The sequence below is a fragment of the Nilaparvata lugens genome, chromosome 1 (genome assembly GCF_014356525.2).
Source record: "Nilaparvata lugens isolate BPH chromosome 1, ASM1435652v1, whole genome shotgun sequence".
Lineage (NCBI taxonomy): Eukaryota > Metazoa > Arthropoda > Insecta > Hemiptera > Delphacidae > Nilaparvata > Nilaparvata lugens.
In genome coordinates, this window is record NC_052504.1 from 47063694 (window position 1) to 47086321 (window position 22628).

Here is a 22628-nt window from a genome sequence, read left to right on the forward strand (position 1 = left end):
TTTTGAAAATCCATTACAAAAATGAAGCTCTTATGGGATTGATGTAGTGAGGTCCATGTTATAATGGCAGTGGAAAAAATAGGAGAAAACCATTGCTGATCAGTTTTGTCAATGCCTTCTATAGATGGTAGCTGATACAGGTTTATTGATGTAATAATGGTTCATTCTCGTTTAAAATGATCAATAATTGATAATATAATTATATTTTATTAAGCAAGAAATTATATTTTTCAATAATTCCATAATGAATATTCATAATTAAGATGAAATATTTTGTTAATTAATTATTAATTTCACATTGTTAAAAGACAATTTGGCAACAGAGGAAAGCGAGAAAGAGATAGTGCTATCCGCTTTGTTGAATGATAGACAAGGATAGCAATACCATTGCTAATCAAACACTGTCATTGTAACGTGGACCTCACTATAGTAATGTTCAAATTACTATAACATGGTCATGTTAATACATAACTGCCCATGTATTTTATTCTAAACGCCCCAATTAAAAACAAAATTACTATTCTGTGGGTAACCATCCAGCAGTGCAGCCTTAGGATAAAGACTTACATGCACTAAAGACATGGCTTTGTTTCCAATAATTGTGATGTCTTTGATGTTTAGAATTGATTGATTTTTAGTAAATTATTTATTTTGCAGTTAAAAAATTATCTATATAAATAAAATCCATTGAAATTAATAGCTGGAATAATATGAATAATAGCATCTGCTATTCAAAACTAATAACCTGGATGCGAAATGCCTGCGCCTTCTCAGGTGTGCATCCAGCTAAAGCTGAGTTTTCCGTTTGTGCATAAATGCAGTCACCGACCTTGACAGGGTGAGGATCTCAGATTGGGTAGATTTCAATTTGTCTAAAAAACCTCAAAGATATTTTTATTTTTATACTTTTAGATGGCAATATGTTGATATTATTAGAAATGTTTGATTCTTGAATAATAAACACAAATAATGAAAAATAATTAAATCAGCTGTTTCAGCACACTTGAAATTTGGAAAATATGAATGTCAACAATGCTTGTCGTCATTGACTGCAGAAATTTATGCACAAACAAAAATGCACCTTTAATTTTGCCATGAGAAGCATTATAAATATAATAATATCAAGTGACCTGGCTGGCTCAGGTCTGTTGTTAGTGTTTTCAGGTCGCAACTGATCAATTTTAGGGCCTCTGACCATGACCTAACGACTTTTAGGCAGCCGGGACTGACGATTAATGTGTCCATCCGAAACACGGATTAATGCATTTAATGAGATGTTATAACTATTTGGCAGTACGAATTCAGTAATTCAGTATATTCAGTCCATGACCGGCAGTTGCCAGACAGACTTTGTCAAAATATAAAACAATCAATACACAAATAATGAGAGATGGCTGCAGATAGGTTGTTTCATGTGGCTCTGTGGATGGACTGCCATACCAACTCATGAAACAATCTCTAACTGGTCTACAAGTCCACTGGTCTCATCATCTCTCAATGAGTAGAGAGGGTAGTTGATGAGTTTTTCACGTACCAGCCTACAAAACTTCCCATACTCCAGCTCACGAACACTAATTGGCAGTCTGTTAAAAAATTTTAGCATCAATAAGGGGTAGCATTCATGTGCTTTCGATAGTCTGGAATAGGGCAGGTTAATGTTGCCCCGTCTCCTGGTATTGTGGTGATGCAGCTGGCCCCTCTCCTGGTGGGCATGAACCTCACTCCTTAGGAGCCATAGGGAGCTATACATGTACTGACTGTACACTGTCAGTATTTTTAGATGCTTGAAGATTGGCCGGCAGTGCTCCAGGTAATGCAATGATGTGATGACTCTAAGAACTTTCTTCTGTAGAAGGAGAATCCTTTCACAGCTACCCGCATGGCCCCATAGTACTATTCTGTAGCTTATATGACTATGGAACAGCCCATGGTAGGCTGTAATTAAGTAGTTGGCAGGCACCTGTTGCTTCAGCTTCTGCATCAAAAACGTCACCCTGGCCAGTCAATTGCACAGCATGCCAATATGTCGATCCCATGATGGAGTGGGGTCCATCACAAAACCCAAGAGTTTGACCTCTGCCTCACCATGAGCCTGACCATGCCTTAAGGTGCACAACAGGTTCTGTGTTTTCCCCTCATTTGGACACAGTTTGTTTGATTTAAACCACTGGCAAGCCTCTTCTACAAGAAGATTAGACTGGGCAACAGCAGTTTGGGGGTCCTCATCCTGGGCCAGCAGGATGGTATCATCAGCAAACAATAAGGCTCTTCCATGCACACTGAAGTCGTTGATGAATACAAGGAACAACAGAGGACCAACAATCGATCCCTGCGGCACTCCATAGATCACCTCCTTTGACTGTGATTCCACACCATTCACCGATGTGACCTGCATTCTATTGGAGAGGTAATCCTCCATGATTTTCAGGGAACTCCACTTATCCCATACCTCTTCATTTTACCCAATAGTATGTCATGTGAGACACAGTCGAATGCCTTGGTCAAATCACACAAAGCAACAGAGACCGACTGCCTGCCCTCCATTGCTGCAAGAGCTGACTCCACTAAATACTGCACAGCTCCCGTGGTTGATCTCCCCTGACAGAATCCATACTGGTGAGGTTGGAAGATGGAATTACTCTCAAAATACCATGAAAGCTGAACATACATCACCAATTCCACAAGTTTGCCAAATACAGGAATTATCAAGACTGGCCTGAAACTCGACAATCCATGAGGTTCACCTTTCTTGAAGATTGGAATTGTCCTTGATGTCTTCAGCTCCTTGGGGAAAACTCCAGAATCCAAGCAGTCATTGATCAAATTACAGAGTGGTATAGCTAAAACATCAACTATTGACTTGAATACCACTGTTGAGATTCCATAGATGTAAGGACTTGTTGAGCTCTTGTATCCCTTGACTATTTTTATCAGGTCCACAGGGGAAATTCTCTCTCACAAAACTGCAAGTACTGACAGGAACATGATTCACTGCATCATCAGGTGAACCGGTGAGAGCCTCCACCATCCCAGCCACTGAGTGAATAAAGAAATTGTTGAAGTCATCGGGACTTGCACCTCCTGACAGTACAACCTTCTTGCTTTTGGAGCTGTTGATAACATTCCAGGCTGCCTTGCATGGGTTTGGAGCATTCCTAATACGATGCTCATTGAGTTGACAATATCCTGTTGATATACTTTCTTCAGTCTGAGGTAAGCTGAATAGAACTTGTTTCTATCCTCTGCAGTTATGGCATTCTTGTACATATTGTTGGCAATAATAACAAGTGTTCTAATACTTGCCAAGTCTACTGTATACCATGACTTATCACATGACTGAAGGGTTCATTTCTTCTCCCAGTAAACCGCCTCACTCTTTTTGGGAAGAAGTCATCAAACATACTCATGAACCTCTGGAAGAAATTACTGAAAGAAATTCTTGGAACACAATTGATGCAGAGACTCCAGTTGACTCTCCCAAGCATTCCAACAAAAACAGGTAAGTTGTTTTTATCAATTCTCCTATGTGTGAACCTGTATTTACAGAACCATTCAGGATTGACTCTGCTTTGGACAGGCCAACATCTATAAGCAGGGCCTGATGATCTGCCACAACTGGTTCAATCACTTCAACAACACAGTCCCATGAATCCAGTGTTGTTGCAACTGTATCCAAACAAGCGGTTCCTCTAGTTGGGGCCCTGTTGCTGATGATAAGACCATAGCTCCTGAGAAGAACTGTGAATCTATTTTCCAAAACACTAGACTCTGTCAGATGTATATTAAAATCACCACACATAACTATCTGGTACTGTAGAACATTCAGATGACCTAGACAATCCTGCAACATGTCAAAGAAAGAATTGATATCACCATTTGGAGATCTGTACACTGTTAAAATTAATAGTGAGCAGCTCAAATACAACACTGCAGACAGTTCAATGACAGAGTCTACACTAAATCTTTTTAAATCAACAAGTCTTACTTCAGACTTTAGTTTCCCCTCCACATAAACAGCAGTATCCCTACAACTCATGGTATCCCTGCAGTGTATACTGGACAAACCTAGACTGCTAATACTGTGATAGAACTCAGTTTCTTGGTGCTTGAGCCAATGCTCACATATGCACAGAAAGTCAGGTGACACCTCCTCACACAGGAGTTTGAGGGACTCAAGCTTGGTGCGTAGACACTGAACATTTATTAAACATATCCACAGGTCCTTTTTTTTTGTTGCACTTGTCACATTATTCAAGTCATTGAATTGATTGGAAGGAGAAGGTCTTGAACACATTAATTTTTCCTTTGGCCTAAAAAATGCTTGGATTTAGGGTGTGGTCGTATCTGGAACCGGTATTCACTTACAAGTACACCTTCAGGCCATATCTCAGATTTGATAATTTTGTCCTTATTACCTACATCAACAGCTATTTCAAATGATTTGTAAGTAGGAAACTTTGATTTCACCTCCTCACACAAAATTTCACCTGAAATAAATTGTTTTACATATTCAGAAATAGCCTCACATGTAGTATCCACTGCCAACTTGGAAACAAAAATCCCGTCCTTCCTTTGGGCTGATATCAATTTGGATGTACTTGCTCCACTACCCACAATATGCTTAAGACTATTACTCTTATCGACAGATGCATCAACACTGACCTCATTAGTAGGCTTATTCCTACCATTAGTACTTTTATTACTGCACCCACTAGGTTTTGTCAAGCCACGGCTTTTGTTTGAAAGCGATACTGCATGCTTATGTTTATCTGATATATTAGTCTTGTGTATCTTGAATTTATTTTGCTTTGCGACCACATTCCATTTTTTACCTTCTGTCACAGAAGGATTCAATGAGTTTCCTTCATGTGCTTGTATTAACTTATCAGAATTTTTAGATTTATTATTAGTCCGATTTACAACCAGTGGATTAGAATTAGTGGCATTCTTACTACTCAAACTAGATGACAAAGCACTACACTCTTCAAAAGAATTCATATTCATATTATTCATATTTATTCATATTTTTACAAAGAAGCACTGATTGGAAAAAAAAAACTAAGGATACTCCTTGTACTATTCCTCTCCCAAATTTAGATAACACTTTAAAAGTCCCAAATAGGGTTATGATTTCACTTCACCAAAATTTAGTCCATTTTCACTCAAAAACAACGAAAACTAAGATTTTTAAATTTTGACAGTTGAAAACAGAATAAAAAACAAAAATATCACACTCAAATCATCATTAATTGGAAAATTTTCGAGTTATTTTACAAAATTTAGAGCCAGAAAAAACACAACTCACTATTCAGCACAGCTGATCATCTGATAATTCACTCTCCTATTCAAGTCAATAATTCCAGTGTTTAGTCGAATTGTACTAAGAGTTTCAGACTGAATTGTCTTAATGTCTTTAATTTTGTCTTGAACACTATGAACAAGAGACTGTCTTGAATTAGTTAAAATTCTACATTGGGAGTTGTCTTCTAAATTCATGCTTAGTAATAATTCAAAGTTGTTGTCACTTACTTGTTTTGAAGATGAGTTAGTTTTTGTAACCTTTTGAACAGTATTGGATGGTACATCAATTACATTCACGTCACTTATAGAACTAATAATTGTATTCGAGCTATTTAGTTCATAGTCAGAAATTGTGTTAACTTGAGCATCAAATTTATCTTGCATGGATTTATTACATGTATTACTTGAACACACTTGAGAATTTTTGAACTGTTCTTCCAAAACAATTTCCAATTGATCACGAATTTTTTCATTTTCAAAATCCATTACATTTAGTTTGTTTAGTATTTTGTTAACATTAATAGCAATGTTGAAAACATCTTCTGATTTCAAGTTAGAATCATGACACTGTCCTAACCTAAAGTCGAGCAATACCACCTTGAATGTTCCCCCAATTCTTCAATTTTCTTCATGTCTGATGATGATATTTTTACACATGTGGTATGAAACCACTTATCAGCACAAAATGCTTCACACATGATTGCTGGATCGTTTTTACCAATAGATAATTTACAAAGACCACCCACTGAAACATCACAACCAGCAGCCGTCTTGCTCCTCCATCCAAGTTACAAAGTTTGCTGGGCCAGCTAGTTATAGATAAAATTTACTGTGTTTGTGTATCTATAAGTTATTGTATACTTTTTGCATGACTGACACTAAATCATAATTATTATTAAACATGTTGAATTTTGTTGATTGTTTCTGTGATTTGTCCTGGAAAATACAAAACCAGATACATATTCAAACAAAAGAAACATGATGTTGAATTTAATTTTGGATAGTAACTAATTCAATCACAGAATCGGCCATCTGCATACACTTTCTTTAATGAGAGATGAGACTATCCATACGTAATGTAAAGGAGTATTTGGAAAAATCTGGTGTGGCGCACTCACACAACTTTCCTTGCCATTATGAAAATTGATCACCTGATGAGCAATTGATGAATTGATGAGCTTTTTTTGCTGAAAGCAATGAATGTGCATCTCAAGTCTACTATTCAAACATCTGAGCCAGCTGGTGACAGGACTATAACACTGGAGTTACACAAGGTCTGCTATCTCTTAATAGTGAATGATTTGATAGAATCAACCGTTTCCAACAGTTTGCAATTGGATAATCACATTTTCTCAAATTTTGAGCTTTTTTCAATTTTAGGTGAAAATGTAACTGAACATTAATTGTAGAGATTTTCAGGATCAATATTTTCCACTTGAAATTTTTTGTTTAAATTGTATCTGAAGCCTGATGATTGGGAATCTAAAATCCAACTTTGTATAGATGGGGCGGAACTCCTGAAATTTTTACAGATATGGGACTCGTGGCAGTTGATAGAGCTTATGGCAGTTGATAGAGATTAATCAATGACTATTTTAGGTGTAAATTTGATCAAAATCACTGGAGCCGTTTTCAAGAAAATTGTGAAAAAAACCTGTTATTGACAACATTTTTGCCGCCATCTTGAATTGCATTTGATCGAAATTGTTTGTGTCGAATCCTTATAGTGTAAGGACCATACGTTCCAAATTTCAAGTCATTCTGTTAATTGTAAGATGAGATATCGTGACAGACACATACACTCATACACTTTTTTGGACTCAGGGGACCTTGGAACATATAGAAATTTAGAAATTGGGGTACCTTAATTTTTTTCGGAAAGCAATACTTTCCTTACCTATGGTAATAGGGCAAGGAAAGTAAAAAATGTAAGAGCCCATCATCACAAAATTCTAGCCGGTGTGCTCCCCCTGTTATCTCAGTTATTATTGAAGATATCAACTCAATTTTTTTTTTAATGAAAGAGGAGGAAAAAATAAAGTGTGCTAGCCTATTTTTATACAATTTAGTTCGATTTTAATATTATAAATAGCTGTTTCAAGACTAACCTTATTTTGAAGAAAGGACGATTCTAAATATATTATTATCTCAACTATTTTTGAAGATATCAACTCAATTTTTTTCTGATGAAAGAAGAAGGAAAAATAGGTGTTGCTTCTATGAATTTTATTTAGAAAGACTAATTAAAACATTAAAAAAAACAGTTTGAATTTCTGAAGTGAGACTCAACAATGAAGAATGAGGTTATGTTAACAATGAAGAATGAACTGTGAATAATGAAGCCAATAGCACAGCTGACTCATATATGGCCAAATTAAAGATTTCAAAATAAGTGATTGCTCAAATGAATGTTTGCATCAATTCAACTTCTTTGAAAGTGATTGAAGAGTACTGGTAACTGCAGGCAATCATGGACATTGGAATACAATATAATTGATTAATCAATGAATTAAATAGAAATTAGATATTATTCTGGGGAGTTTTCATTAAATTAATATTAGAGTTTCTAAAGCTGACCCTGAAACAGAACAGAAATTGGTAATTTTTGGTATATGTGACTAACAATTGTATCTCACAATATTGTATTGCACAATGGTATCTCAACTATTTTTGAAGATATCAATCAATTTTTTTTTTTAATTGAAGAGGAAGAAAAAATAGCTGTCGGTAATATAAATTTTATCCTCAAATACTAATTTAAACATTAAAAAAACAATTATGTTCTGGTCAATTTCTGTCAGGTTCAAGTCATTCACATTTATAGTAATTAGGATGATTGAATAGAATAATTGAATATTGAGATAGGATTCAAGAGTTGAGATAAAAAGATTTTTCAAAAGTAGAGACTCATGGAGTATGGGAAGAACTTTAAAGTTAAGAACTAGGAGTTGAAGAAGTGGTGAACAATGTACAAACTTTTACTTTTGATAACATTTTCTTATGACAATGATAAATTTTAATTGAATGAACTCTAAGTCAAATAATTACTAACCTGAACAAGTCTGACCAAAGCTTATTGAGCCTGGGCCAAGACCAAATCTCTCCTAAACTAAGCTTTTTCTAATCTGTGATTTTCCTAACCTAAGCTTTCCCTAACCTTAACTTTTTCCTAACCTAAGCTTATCCCAACCTAAGCTTTTCCTAACCTAAGTTTCTCCCAACTCAAAGCTTTTCCTCACCTTAGCTTTCACTAACCAAAGCTTTCCCCAGCCAAAGCTTTTCCTAACATATGCTTTCCCAAACCTAAGCTTTACTAAACCTTAGATTCTCCTAACCTCAGCTTCTCCTAACCTAAGCTTTCCTAAACAAAGCATTTCCCAACCTAAGCTTATTCCTAACCCAAGCTTTTCTCAACCTAAACTTTTCCTAACCTAAGCTTTTCCTAACCAAAGCTTTTCCTAACCTTAGCTTCTCCTAACCTGAGCTTTTCCTAACCTTATCTTTTCCTAACATGGGCTTTCCCTAACCTTAGATTTTCCTAACCTATTTTTTTCCCAACCTAAGATTTCCCTAACTTGTGCTTTTCTTAACCTAAGAATTTCCTAATCGAAGCTTTCCCTAACCAAAGCTTTTCCTAACCTAAGCTTTCACAAACCAAAGCTTTCCCTAACCAAAGCTTTTTCTAACCCAATTTTTTTACAACCCAACTGTTTCCTAACCTAAGTTTCTCAACCAAAGCGTTTCTAAGCTAAGACTTCCTAACCAAATCCTTTTTATGCAAAATCTTTCAAACCTAACCCCCCTTAACCTAACCTTTTCCAACCTAATCTTTTTCAACCCAAACCTCAGCAATAGCATTAAATACAGGAGAAAATGTGGTCAGCAGTAATGGTTAGCTCTTTGATGGAATTAAAATAATTTTTTTACAAATTTAATATATTTGAATTCTAATTCAAAATTATTTTTTCCCATAATTGGAATTTTTTTGAAAAAATTGAAGATAGTGAAAATTATAACTGGAACCGTTTTAAGCGTAAGTTAGCCTGTGGTACTTTTCTGTAATTTGTAAGTTGTTAAGTAAACTTTAATTATTAATACCTAAATGAGACTTTTTAAATTTAATACCCATTGGGGTTACCAATTTTTTCAAAAAAAGTATTCCAATTATGGGGAAAAATGTAGATTAAATTAGAATTCAAATATATCAAATTGAAGTTTGTAAAACAATAACAATAAAAAAAACAATAAAATGAATATTGGACTCTTGAAACATTAATCGAAGAAGAATCTTTCTGATCGAGCGATTTGAAAAACCGATGACAACTCTATTTAGCATGCTTCAAATTTGTGACCTTTAGAGAATAGAGCAGCAACTTTAAAACTCCAAAACTCTATGGTGCTAGTAAAAACATGATAGGATTATAGGTTAGACAAAATTCAATATTTGCTATTAATATTAATAATATTGAATTTCATCGATTAAAATTGTTATTCAGTTACCAACACGTATTATTTCTTCTTTCATTAAAAAAATTGAGTCCCATATCTTCAATAATAGTTGATACAAATAATTATAATTTAGAATCGTCCTTTCTTCAAAAAAAAATTAGTTTTGAAACAGCTATTTCTAATATTAAAATTGAATCAAATGGTATAAAAATATGCTAGCGCGCTTTATTTTGTCTTCCTCTATCATTAAAAAAAAAATTGAGTCGATATCTTCAATAATAACTGAGATAACAGGGGGAGCTCACCGGCTAGAGCTTAGCCGAGATGAGAATACAATAAGTTAATTACATTAATATTGATGACGAAATGACAAATTCATAATAAATGTGGTGGCTGTTTGAATGGAATTAAAAAGCAACTGTTTTACTGTTGCACTTTTCCTTTGGTTGAATAAATTCAGTACGGTACTTTTTGTTAGAAAGTAGAGTTTGTTTAAATAAAGACAATTTCACAATTGTTTCCAAACACTTGATATTTTACAGTAATCACTGTACAAGTTTGAACATAAGTTATTAACACAAACATAGTTATTAACATAACCTCACTTCTGTGTAGACGCTATTAGAGACGGGCGCACGGCACGGCAGTAGCACGGCCTTAGACCAGTTATAGAATAGACATGGCCTATTGTTTTTAATATTATACTCAAAGTCGATGAAGCCAACATCTACTGCCATATTTTCCAAATCGTGACGTCAGCATCAGAAAACTTTTCTGTAGAGTTTGTTTACATTGTATTCCATAGCAGATTGTGTCTATTTCAGCGGGAGCGCAGCTGAAGTTTACCATTTTAATGAATAATAATTCACATCCTTCTGAAATAGACACAATCTGAAAATTTTATATCCGATGATAACGTCACGATTTGGAGATATGGCAGTAGATGTTGGCTTCAGAGGCTAGACTTCCCAGCGTGTCTATTCTATAACTGGTCTAAGGGCACGGCGCACCACAGACCACATCACACAATAGGCCTATCCTGTGTCTGTGCAGGTGCACAGCAACGAGCTAATAATTATAGTAAACCATAGAGCGGCTATTGGTGTGCTTTCAGCGCTCTCAATGTGTTACACGGCGAACTAAGGGCAGCCATGACAGAGAGAGGCAACAAGAGCCTCTTTTGCCAGTCTGCTACTGCAGGAATAGATGTGTTTTTGTGAGTTAAATAAATTTCTTTAACTAAATATTATCATTATGATATTTATGGTGATGATGATGGTATTGCAAACTATGATGATGATGGTATTGAAGAGCCTCTATTGCCAGTCTGCTACTGCAGGAATAGATGTGTTTTTGTGAGTTAAATTGATTTCTTTAACTAAATATTATCATTATTTATGGTGATGATGGTATTGCAAACTTGACTGGAATGAACTATAGACATCAGCTTATATTAAATCAAAAAAATAACAAACTAAGACCGGTATTAGACAGTAATATTTCTGTCATATTATGCAGATCATATGAAATAAGTTGTACGAAATCATATTTTTTCATATCATAGAACTATTACCGGCCTAACATGATCATAATAATAATAATAATAATAACTTTTATTCACTTCATTGTACAATTTTACAAAGCATAATAACATAAAAAATATCAAGTGCACTCCTCATTAGGCTAGGCCTGCGTCGAGGAGTGGTTCGTCTTATGAATTACAGAAAATATAAGAAAAACGATTCAGCTGCTTCAAGTACTATATAGAGCTACCTACATAAATAGTATTATCTTATGCCATTAAGTAATCTAAACGAAAATACACATCTTCCACAAAAAGAAACAAATTGATTACAATGCTTAGTTTATATAGCCTAGTTTACAGAATAAAGTTAAACATATTTCAATGAAACGAAACAAAACAATTTATGAAGCCGATAAATACAGTCTTAACCTTCTACAGAAAATCGATAAGGAGGACTCTCTAGTAGAAATATCGAGAGGTAAAACATTAAATAAACGAGGACCCTGAAAGGCTGCATGACCAGCCGCAGATGCAGTTACACATCTCAGCTCATAGAGTTTCTCTCTGGCTTGACCACGAGTTGTATATCCATGTTCAGGAGTCACTGGAAAATCTAATGGTCATTTAAATACATATTTTAATAAGTTCAATTTATATAAATCCTCAGGGCTTAGAACTTTGAATTCTTTATAGATTAGGTTAGTGGGATATCTAATTGGTCTATTCAGACATATTTTTACAATTTTCTTATACTGCAAAATAAGGGGTTGTAAGATGGAAGATCCACAACCTCCCCATCCAACAATGCCGTATTCAATTACAGAAGAGATTAGGGCAAGGAATACCATCCTCAACTGGTACAATGGAAGAATATTTCTCAATTGAACAAACTTATAAAATGTTTTCCTTAATCTATTACAAACATAAGAAATATGTGGCTCCCACCTTAGTCGAGGATCCATCATGATGCCTAGATATTTTACAGAATCATGAACAAAGAGAGGAACACACTGGCAATAAGACTGGTTACAGTCAGGTTTATGAATAATAATTTTAAGTTGGTACTCCTCAGAGGGCTTACCAGCCATTGTAAGGTAAAAGGGTAGAACCACAGTTTTATCTTTATTTATACATAATTTACTGTGGTCACACCAATTTTTTATCTTTGCTATACCACTATTTGCTTTCTCAAATGTTTCCATCCATGAATTTCCATGAAACAGAGCTACAGTGTCATCCGCAAATGAGTAGAGAGAGCCACAGTCTAGATCAATATTTAATAAATCATTAATATAAATTAGGAATAGAATTGGGCCAAGCACTGTTCCTTGTGGAATCCCAGCTTCAACTCTCCTATCGTTGCTAATTGTATCATCAATTTTTATGGCTTGTGACCTTAAGTTTAAGTACAACCTAAAAAATTTCAAAACTATGCCTCTAAAACCGATAATTTCCATTTTATCATAATATAATAATATTATATAATAATATGTTAGGCCGGTAATAGTTCTAGATATGAAAAAATATGATTTCGTACATGCATGATCATAATATAATAATATTATATAATAATATGTTAGGCCGGTAATAGTTCTATGATATGAAAAAATATGATCTTGTACAACTCATTTCATATGATCTGCATATGACAGAAATATTACCGTCTAATACTGGCCATAAAATAGTTGTTATTTTTTTGACTATCATATTTTGCCTTCTTGTTATGAACTTAGAGTTATGTGGATAAGTACCATAAGCTGATATCAAAGAAACGTCTTCATAAACTAGTTTTTTGAATTACTCACTCAAAATAACATGAAAAATAATCCAGTCTTTAAAATAATAATTTTGCAGTTATGGTATGGCATTTCAACTTACTAGAGCACTTGTACGGCAAAGCAGTATTAACACTGTAACTCAGGCTACATTAATTTCACCAAGGCTTCAAGTAGCCTAAAGCATTTCAAACAGTCAATTTTATGGATGCAAAACAACTGTAATACATATATTTAAAATTCTCGATAAAAATTCAATGTAGTATTTATCAAATATAACTGATTTACACCTTGTATTTTATGCAAATTCCCATTATATCAATAGGGCCATTCAAATTTTCCGCCACTTCTTGCCTCTCTCTGTCATGGCTGCCCATGTTCAATTCGTAACAGGAATAGTGGCCACTCAGCCACTCTATAGTTTACTATATAGCTCGTTGGTGCACAGAGAAGATAGAGACATACGGGGCCGCGGAATTGGAAATATCTGGAACTCAAAATATCAATGTTAAAATGTCTGTAAAATCTGACAAAGCATCTTTGGAACGGTTCCACTTGTTATTCGTTCCGCTACTACGTAGACTTCATGTCGTCATCATGTCTGTCTGTCTGCGCGCTGTGTCTTTTGTGCGTCTGCGCTGTTCAGTGACGTCTCAATCGCGGTTTTTTGCCTCTGCTCTATCAGCTGGTTTTCTATACTTTTATTCGTATTTTTTCGTCGGATTGTTGCAATTTTAATATTGTGCTATTCGTTTTTTAGAATTTAATCTTGTCTTTAGGCATCTTACCTTTTAGATATTTGTTACTTTTTCACCATTCGGTTGCGAGCGCTTTGCCTACGTTTCTAACACTTCCGGCAGCTTGCCTTTTTCATTGTCTCCATGTCTTTCATAGCGTCTCCGTGTTCGTCTTCAATGGTGGTTAGTCGATGGTGCATTTACGCCTTCGGTCTAAACCTTTCATCTGAATTCATCGGATCTACAAAACCTTTTTAAAGTGTGAATTATTCTTCAAATTAATTCGTTTGTTCCATTCTTCAGTGTGATTCAATTATTCATCGAGTTCTTCACTCAATTACTCTGGTAAAATTGGATACAACCTCGTGTAAGCTTCAGTTGCCATTTTTCTACAATTGGCTTTACCTCGTGAACCTCAAACTTTCAAGTGCATCATCTCTACTGTTTGGAAATCAATCCAAAAATTCCACAATTTGAAGATCGGATTATTCGTTTGGAATTCTACTCGCTCCAGCCTACTTTTCCATTGGGGGATTCGCCTGCTGTAGTGGACGTTTTCATGCTTGTCATAGCATGGCCAGATCACTTCATCGCTTGCTGATGTCCTGTTCCTGTTGGTATTGCGGAGTCATTGCCTGTCTGCCTGGCCGCATCTCCTCTTCAGAATTTTATTCAGGTTATGTAAATCGTTCTTTTCAATTTTCATTCACGTATGCATCATTATTGATTTATTAATGTCTATCTTGACATCCAACTCATTGAGGCCACTGACGCCTACTAATTGTTTTATTAATGTCTATCTTGACATTCAACTCATTGAGGCCACTGACGCCTACTTATTATTTGATTAATGTCTATCTTGACATGCAATTCACTAAGGCCACCGACGCCTATTAATCATTGTATTTTACAGTTACCCTTGACTTTACAAGTGATTTTCTGAGGCCACTGACGCCTACAATTGTTTTATTAATGTCTATCTTGACATTCAACTCATTGAGGCCACTGACGCCTACTTATTATTTGATTAATGTCTATCTTGACATGCAATTCACTAAGGCCACCGACGCCTATTAATTCATTGTATTTTACAGTTACCCTTGACTTTACAAGTGATTTTCTGAGGCCACTGACGCCTACTAATTGTTTTATTAATGTCTATCTTGACATCATTCATTGAGGCCACTGACGCCTACTTATTATTTGATTAATGTCTATCTTGACATGCAATTCACTAAGGCCACCGACGCCTATTAATCTTTGGATTTGACAGCTACCCTTGGCTTTACAAGTGATTTTCTGAGGCCACTGACGCCTTATAATTGTATTCAATAGTAGTACTATTTGTTTATGGATTTGACAGCTACCCTTGGCTTTACAAGTGATTCATTGAAGGCCACTGTCGCCTATTACTCGTTCTAATTGATGTCTGTCTTGACATTCAATTCATTGAAGGCCCATGTCGCCTATATTTACCTGGATAATCTTCATTTATTTTTAGCTACCCTTAGCTTTTAAGTGTTATTCTAAGGCCAGTGACGCCTATTAATTATTTGGTCGAAGTCTATCTTGACATTCAAATCACTGAAGGCATGCCACATATATTTTTTATGTATGTTATTTGTGAGCATTTTTTACAGCTTATTGTCATTTTTAATCATTATTATTGTACCTTAGTAATAACTTTCATTATTGCCCTCAAATTATATTCATTTCAGGTATCATTATTAATACCTTTGCATTTATTGCAATATCATTAATACCAATATCATTAATAATTTAATATCATTAATAACTTTGCAGTTATTGTCATACTTCAATGGTCATTAATGACATTGACCTAATTCTTTAAATGTTGTAGTTCTCTACATTATTCACATGTTGTAATTTTCCCAAGATTTAACTCATTGTTTTTTTGTATGTGGCCATCTGCCTACTATTATCATTTATTATTATTAAATCTTATATTGTTGATTCATTTAGTCTTTTATTGGCGTACTTACCACACTTCAAGCTATCAGTATTTTTATGTACAGAATTCAAAGATTTATTTGTAGGTATTTATACCAACTATCATCCACAGTCCACTGCCCTGCCCTTGGATTCTGTCATAAAAATTGGTCCTCCAGCCCGTCATCTTTGACCCAGTGTCTACCTAGGATATTGTTAATTGGGGACCAATTGGATAAAAATTGGTCCTCCAGCCCGTCATCTTTGACCCAGTGTCTACCTAGGATATTGTTAATTGGGGGCCAATTGGATAAAAATTGGTCCTCCTGCCCGTCATCTTTGACCCAGTTTGCCTAGGATAATTGTTAATTTTTATTACCCATTTCTTGGTCCATTGAACCTTGGGGTTTCAGTGACCGTGTGCCTAATAGTCTAGCTTGACGCCAATGATTAGGTCCCACTCTAGTGTATATTTTATTTCATTGTACCTTTGTATGTTTATATTGTTTAATATTAAGCATTCACACACTTGTTTCAAATTTTCAGTACTGGCTGCAACTCAAAGCACGCTGCGACGTGTATGCACCAGCTATCAACTATCTTGTACCCTGAGAGACTGAACCGCACTGAACTGGTCACAGACGGCTATTGCGCATTGAGAAAACAACACACGGCATACCACACCGCCTTGCGAGCTCGCTACTTGACTCGCCGCACAGCAAGCTTGATACAACTTGCCTCAAACGCACAGGCGTGCCTCTCTGCGTACTGGACCAGCGCCCAAGGTTGCTTATTGGCGCAGCAATCGCATTGCTACAGTGTCATTCACTCAGGTTTTTCTGTTAATTTTTAAGCATGTCCGATCATGAGGAAGATTCACTTCCTGAGCCTTCTGCTCTTTTCAATACAAGAGACAATTTACACCAGGAAATAGATTGGTTCATAACCAGCTATAACGATTATGTTGTGGACACTGAAGCCACTTATTATCAACTATTGACTGTAAAAAACGAACTAGGTTCACTTAGAATTAAGTATGATAAGATACATCAACAATTATCGAATTCAGAGTTGCAAGCACAGGACACTTCAACTCATTTTGAGATACTCAATAAGTTTATCTCCATTACCTCTAAGGCAAACGCTGCATTAACTGCCTTTGAAAGCAGACAATGCAACAATGAGGCCACTGCTGGTGCTTCCCAGCGGCCAACATCTCAAAACGCACCTTTGGCAAATTTTCAGTTGCCTCAGATACCGCTTCCACGCTTCAATGGGGAGCTTTCAAAATGGCAAGCATTCTCAAGTGCTTTTACTAATATTATTGGTAATCAAGATAACATTAATGATTCATTGAAATTTTTCTATCTTCGTCAATCACTCAGTGGTGAAGCTCTTGCTAGAGTGGAACACATTGAAGCTGACGAAAATGGTTTTCAGCTTGCATGGAACCTCTTAAGGGAGAGGTATGACAACAAGAGATTAATTGCTGCCAGGCACGTCACGGCAATTGAATCTCCGCCTACCATAAAGCGTAACTGTCCGCAATCATTACGGGCATTCATTGACTTTTGCAAGTCCCACATTACCGTGCTCAAAGCGCTTCAACTTGGAGTCCAAATCAAGGACTTGTTGTATATGCATAAAATGTTGTTGCAGTTGGATACTGCTACTGTTCGAGAATGGGAAAAGAGTGTTGGTATACACGACATTCCCACCATTGATAAATTCTGGAATTTTTTGGAATCACAATGCAAAATCATGGAAGCTGTTGCTTCAAGCTCAGCTAACCATCATCAAGGAAATGTACAGCAAAGTACATCCAACTCGGTTGGTGCTCATAGCAAGCCGAAGTTCAATCAAAGTCAATCAATGTTCAAGCTAGGATGCAGGTTACTACCTCTTCTATGTCACCTTGTAGTTTTTGTAATTCTGTTGGTCATTTTCCAAATCGTTGTAATGAATTATTGAAGTTACAGGTAACTGATCGTTGGAATGCTGTCCGTGACAAAGGGTTATGTTATAATTGCCTCAAGCCTTTCGCACCCAATCATGTTTGTTCGGACAAATCGTGTACACTTTGTGGCAAGAGTCACCACACTGTTCTTCACAGGTCGTATCCTCAATCACGGGACACTCAGCCTACTTCTAAGGATAAGGTAACTTCAAATCTTATTCATTCTCAATCTTTTGCTCCCTCCAAGGGTAAGAATGCTGTTTTGAATTCCGTCATGGTTCAGAATACGGAAACAACTAAGCAAGCTGTTTCTCATGCAGAACAGCCTCAGAAGAACTCTCATGTCACAATGAGCTCCACTTCGTCACTGTGTTTGCAACAGCAATCAACCGTCGCCTTGTTACCTACTGCTGAAGTTTTGGTTCAAACTTCTAGTGGAGAATTTATTAAAGCAACCGCTCTTTTAGATTCTTGCTCTGATTGTAATTTGATGTCAACTAGGTTGGCTGAAAAATTGTCACTTGCTGCTTTGTATTCTGACACTTTGATTCATAGTGTAGGTGAGAATAAGACCAAATCATCTATTTCTCATTCAGTTTGCTTGTCTTCTGCTGATCGTTCGTGGTCGGTTGAAGAAAATTGTATTGTAGTTGATAGCATATCATCTAATGTTCCTAGTGTGAACATTGATCTTTCCAAAATTTCAATTCCTGTTGAACTCAAATTAGCGGATCCATTGTTTGATCAGCCTAAGCCTGTAGATCTGTTACTTGGTGCTGGCATATTTGCATCTGTTCTTCAGCCTGGTAAATTGTATCTAGCTCAAAATGCTCCCATTCTTCAGAAAACCAGTCTAGGTTGGGTCATATTTGGTCCTTGTAAAGCTATTCGTCCTATTGCAGCACCTCGTTTGTGCCTCCCCGCTTCACCTGTGGCCGCTCCCCGTAGGGTCACATCAAATTTTCTAACTTCAAATGTTGTCTCTCATCAGCTAGAGAAATCAGTTCAGGTATCAGTTCAGAAATCAGTTCTCAATCAGTTCAGGTATTAGCTGCCACTTCTTCTCATAATGATGTTATCTCAGGTATAATCAATGGTTGCTCCACTTATCACAAAATTGTTCATACTACGGCGTATGTTCTATGGTTCATTCATAATTGTAGGAAACAAAATTCAGTCACTCCGCGTTTTGGTCAATTAACTATCTCTGAAATTTCAGAAGCTGAAAATTGTATCTTCAAATCTATTCAAGAAGAAGCTTTCTCTGCTGAACTTAAGCATTGCGTCAAAATCAGGAGCTATTGCCTAATAGTTCTATTAAAGCCTTGTCACCATTCGTTCATTCAGATTCTCTGCTCAGAGTTGGTGGACGTTTGCAAAATGCAAATGCTTCATTTGATTACAAACATCAAATATTGTTGCCCAGCAATCACAAATTCACTCGTGCATTGATTGTTGCTCACCATCGTCGTATAAGTCATGCTGGGGTGCAGGCCACCATGGCCAGTGTAAGACAACGATTTTGGTTTCCCTCCACCCGTCGCACCATCAAAAGTGTATTGCGGCATTGCATATTGTGTTTTCGCTTTTCGGCTCTTCGCTCTGAGCAAATCATGGGTAGTTTACCAGCGGCCCGCATTCAGGCTAACTTTCCTTTTATAATTGTGGTTTGGATTACGCCGGTCCTATTTCCATCCGTGTAGGCGGCCCCAAATCTTGTACTTTTTCTAAGGCATACTTGTCGCTGTTTGTGTGTATGGTAACTCGTGCCGTTCATATTGAAACTGTCTCGGAACTTACTTCCAAGGCATTTATTGCCGCTCTGATTCGTTTTTCTGCTCGTCGTGGCATCCCGCATTCCATTTTTTCGGACAACGCCACAACTTTCGTTGGTGCCAACAATGAGCTACGTGAGCTCCACGAATTTTTGTCCTCTGATCGTCTCAAATCAGATATTCATGACACCATGTCTGTACTCAACATCCAATGGCACTTCATTCCCCCTCGGGCTCCACACTTCGGTGGACTCTGGGAGAATGCGGTAAAAAATTTCAAACGCATATTCCGTGTAGTCACTTTCAACAAGGTAATTAACTTTGAAGAAACCTGTACTCTTGCTGCTCAGGTCGAGGCCATCTTGAATTCGCGCCCTCTTGTTCCCTTGTCGGAAGATCCACATGATCTTGCCTACTTATCTCCAGGTCATTTTTTGATTGGACGTCCCCTTACGTCATTACCCTTCTTGCCGCCTAACACAAAACACATTGACCATCGTTCACGTTGGTATCAACTTGCTGTTTCTATCCAGGAGCTTTCAGCTTGCATGGAACCTCTTAAGGGAGAGGTATGACAACAAGAGATTAATTGCTGCCAGGCACGTCACGGCAATTGAATCTCCGCCTACCATAAAGCGTAACTGTCCGCAATCATTACGGGCATTCATTGACTTTTGCAAGTCCCACATTACCGTGCTCAAAGCGCTTCAACTTGGAGTCCAAATCAAGGACTTGTTGTATATGCATAAAATGTTGTTGCAGTTGGATACTGCTACTGTTCGAGAATGGGAAAAGAGTGTTGGTATACACGACATTCCCACCATTGATAAATTCTGGAATTTTTTGGAATCACAATGCAAAATCATGGAAGCTGTTGCTTGAAGCTCAGCTAACCATCATCAAGGAAATGTACAGCAAAGTACATCCAACTCGGTTGGTGCTCATAGCAAGCCGAAGTTCAATCAAAGTCAATCAAATGTTCAAGCTAGGATGCAGGTTACTACCTCTTCTATGTCACCTTGTAGTTTTTGTAATTCTGTTGGTCATTTTCCAAATCGTTGTAATGAATTATTGAAGTTACAGGTAACTGATCGTTGGAATGCTGTCCGTGACAAAGGGTTATGTTATAATTGCCTCAAGCCTTTTGCACCCAATCATGTTTGTTCGGACAAATCGTGTACACTTTGTGGCAAGAGTCACCACACTGTTCTGCACAGGTCGTATCCTCAATCACGGGACACTCAGCCTACTTCTAAGGATAAGGTAACTTCAAATCTTATTCATTCTCAATCTTTTGCTCCCTCCAAGGGTAAGAATGCTGTTTTGAATTCCGTCATGGTTCAGAATACGGAAACAACTAAGCAAGCTGTTTCTCATGCAGAACAGCCTCAGAAGAACTCTCATGTCACAATGAGCTCCACTTCGTCACTGTGTTTGCAACAGCAATCAACCGTCGCCTTGTTACCTACTGCTGAAGTTTTGGTTCAAACTTCTAGTGGAGAATTTATTAAAGCAACCGCTCTTTTAGATTCTTGCTCTGATTGTAATTTGATGTCAACTAGGTTGGCTGAAAAATTGTCACTTGCTGCTTTGTATTCTGACACTTTGATTCATAGTGTAGGTGAGAATAAGACCAAATCATCTATTTCTCATTCAGTTTGCTTGTCTTCTGCTGATCGTTCATGGTCGGTTGAAGAAAATTGTATTGTAGTTGATAGCATATCATCTAATGTTCCTAGTGTGAACATTGATCTTTCCAAAATTTCAATTCCTGTTGAACTCAAATTAGCGGATCCATTGTTTGATCAGCCTAAGCCTGTAGATCTGATACTTGGTGCTGGCATATTTGCATCTGTTCTTCAGCCTGGTAAATTGTATCTAGCTCAAAATGCTCCCATTCTTCAGAAAACCAGTCTAGGTTGGGTCATATTTGGTCCTTGTAAAGCTATTCGTCCTATTGCAGCACCTCGTTTGTGCCTCCCCGCTTCACCTGTGGCCGCTCCCCGTAGGGTCACATCAAATTTTCTAACTTCAAATGTTGTCTCTCATCAGCTAGAGAAATCAGTTCAGGTATCAGTTCAGGAAATCAGTTCTCAATCAGTTCAGGTATTAGCTGCCACTTCTTCTCATAATGATGTTATCTCAGGTATAATCAATGGTTGCTCCACTTATCACAAAATTGTTCATACTACGGCGTATGTTCTATGGTTCATTCATAATTGTAGGAAACAAAATTCAGTCACTCCGCGTTTTGGTCAATTAACTATCTCTGAAATTTCAGAAGCTGAAAATTGTATCTTCAAATCTATTCAAGAAGAAGCTTTCTCTGCTGAACTTAAAGCATTGCGTCAAAATCAGGAGCTATTGCCTAATAGTTCTATTAAAGCCTTGTCACCATTCGTTCATTCAGATTCTCTGCTCAGAGTTGGTGGACGTTTGCAAAATGCAAATGCTTCATTTGATTACAAACATCAAATATTGTTGCCCAGCAATCACAAATTCACTCGTGCATTGATTGTTGCTCACCATCGTCGTATAAGTCATGCTGGGGTGCAGGCCACCATGGCCAGTGTAAGACAACGATTTTGGTTTCCCTCCACCCGTCGCACCATCAAAAGTGTATTGCGGCATTGCATATTGTGTTTTCGCTTTTCGGCTCTTCGCTCTGAGCAAATCATGGGTAGTTTACCAGCGGCCCGCATTCAGGCTAACTTTCCCTTTTATAATTGTGGTTTGGATTACGCCGGTCCTATTTCCATCCGTGTAGGCGGCCCCAAATCTTGTACTTTTTCTAAGGCATACTTGTCGCTGTTTGTGTGTATGGTAACTCGTGCCGTTCATATTGAAACTGTCTCGGAACTTACTTCCAAGGCATTTATTGCCGCTCTGATTCGTTTTTCTGCTCATCGTGGCATCCCGCATTCCATTTTTTCGGACAACGCCACAACTTTCGTTGGTGCCACAATGAGCTACGTGAGCTCCACGAATTTTTGTCCTCTGATCGTCTCAAATCAGATATTCATGACACTATGTCTGTACTCAACATCCAATGGCACTTCATTCCCCCTCGGCTCCACACTTCGGTGGACTCTGGGAGAATGCGGTAAAAAATTTCAAACGCATATTCCGTGTAGTCACTTTCAACAAGGTATTTAACTT

At 37.0% G+C, this 22628-nt stretch overlaps 1 protein-coding gene across 8 annotated transcripts in view; it reads right to left on the reverse strand.

Annotated features, from left to right (window-relative positions):
• Window positions 1–22628, reverse strand: part of LOC111060305 (retinol-binding protein pinta) — a 112618-nt gene that overhangs the window by 39050 nt on the left and 50940 nt on the right. The window contains exons 1-2 of one of the 8 annotated variants that reach the window (XM_039435373.1): window positions 10099–10363; window positions 5530–6237 (exon numbers count right to left, since the gene is read on the reverse strand). The exons of 3 other annotated variants lie outside the window; for them this stretch is intronic. The gene's annotated coding sequence lies outside the window, so the exon portion shown is untranslated. Of the gene's footprint in view, window positions 1–5529; window positions 6238–10098; window positions 10426–22628 lie in introns of those variants that run through there. 4 more of the 8 variants (XM_039435410.1, XM_039435367.1, XM_039435389.1 and 1 more) reach the window with 4 other exon arrangements.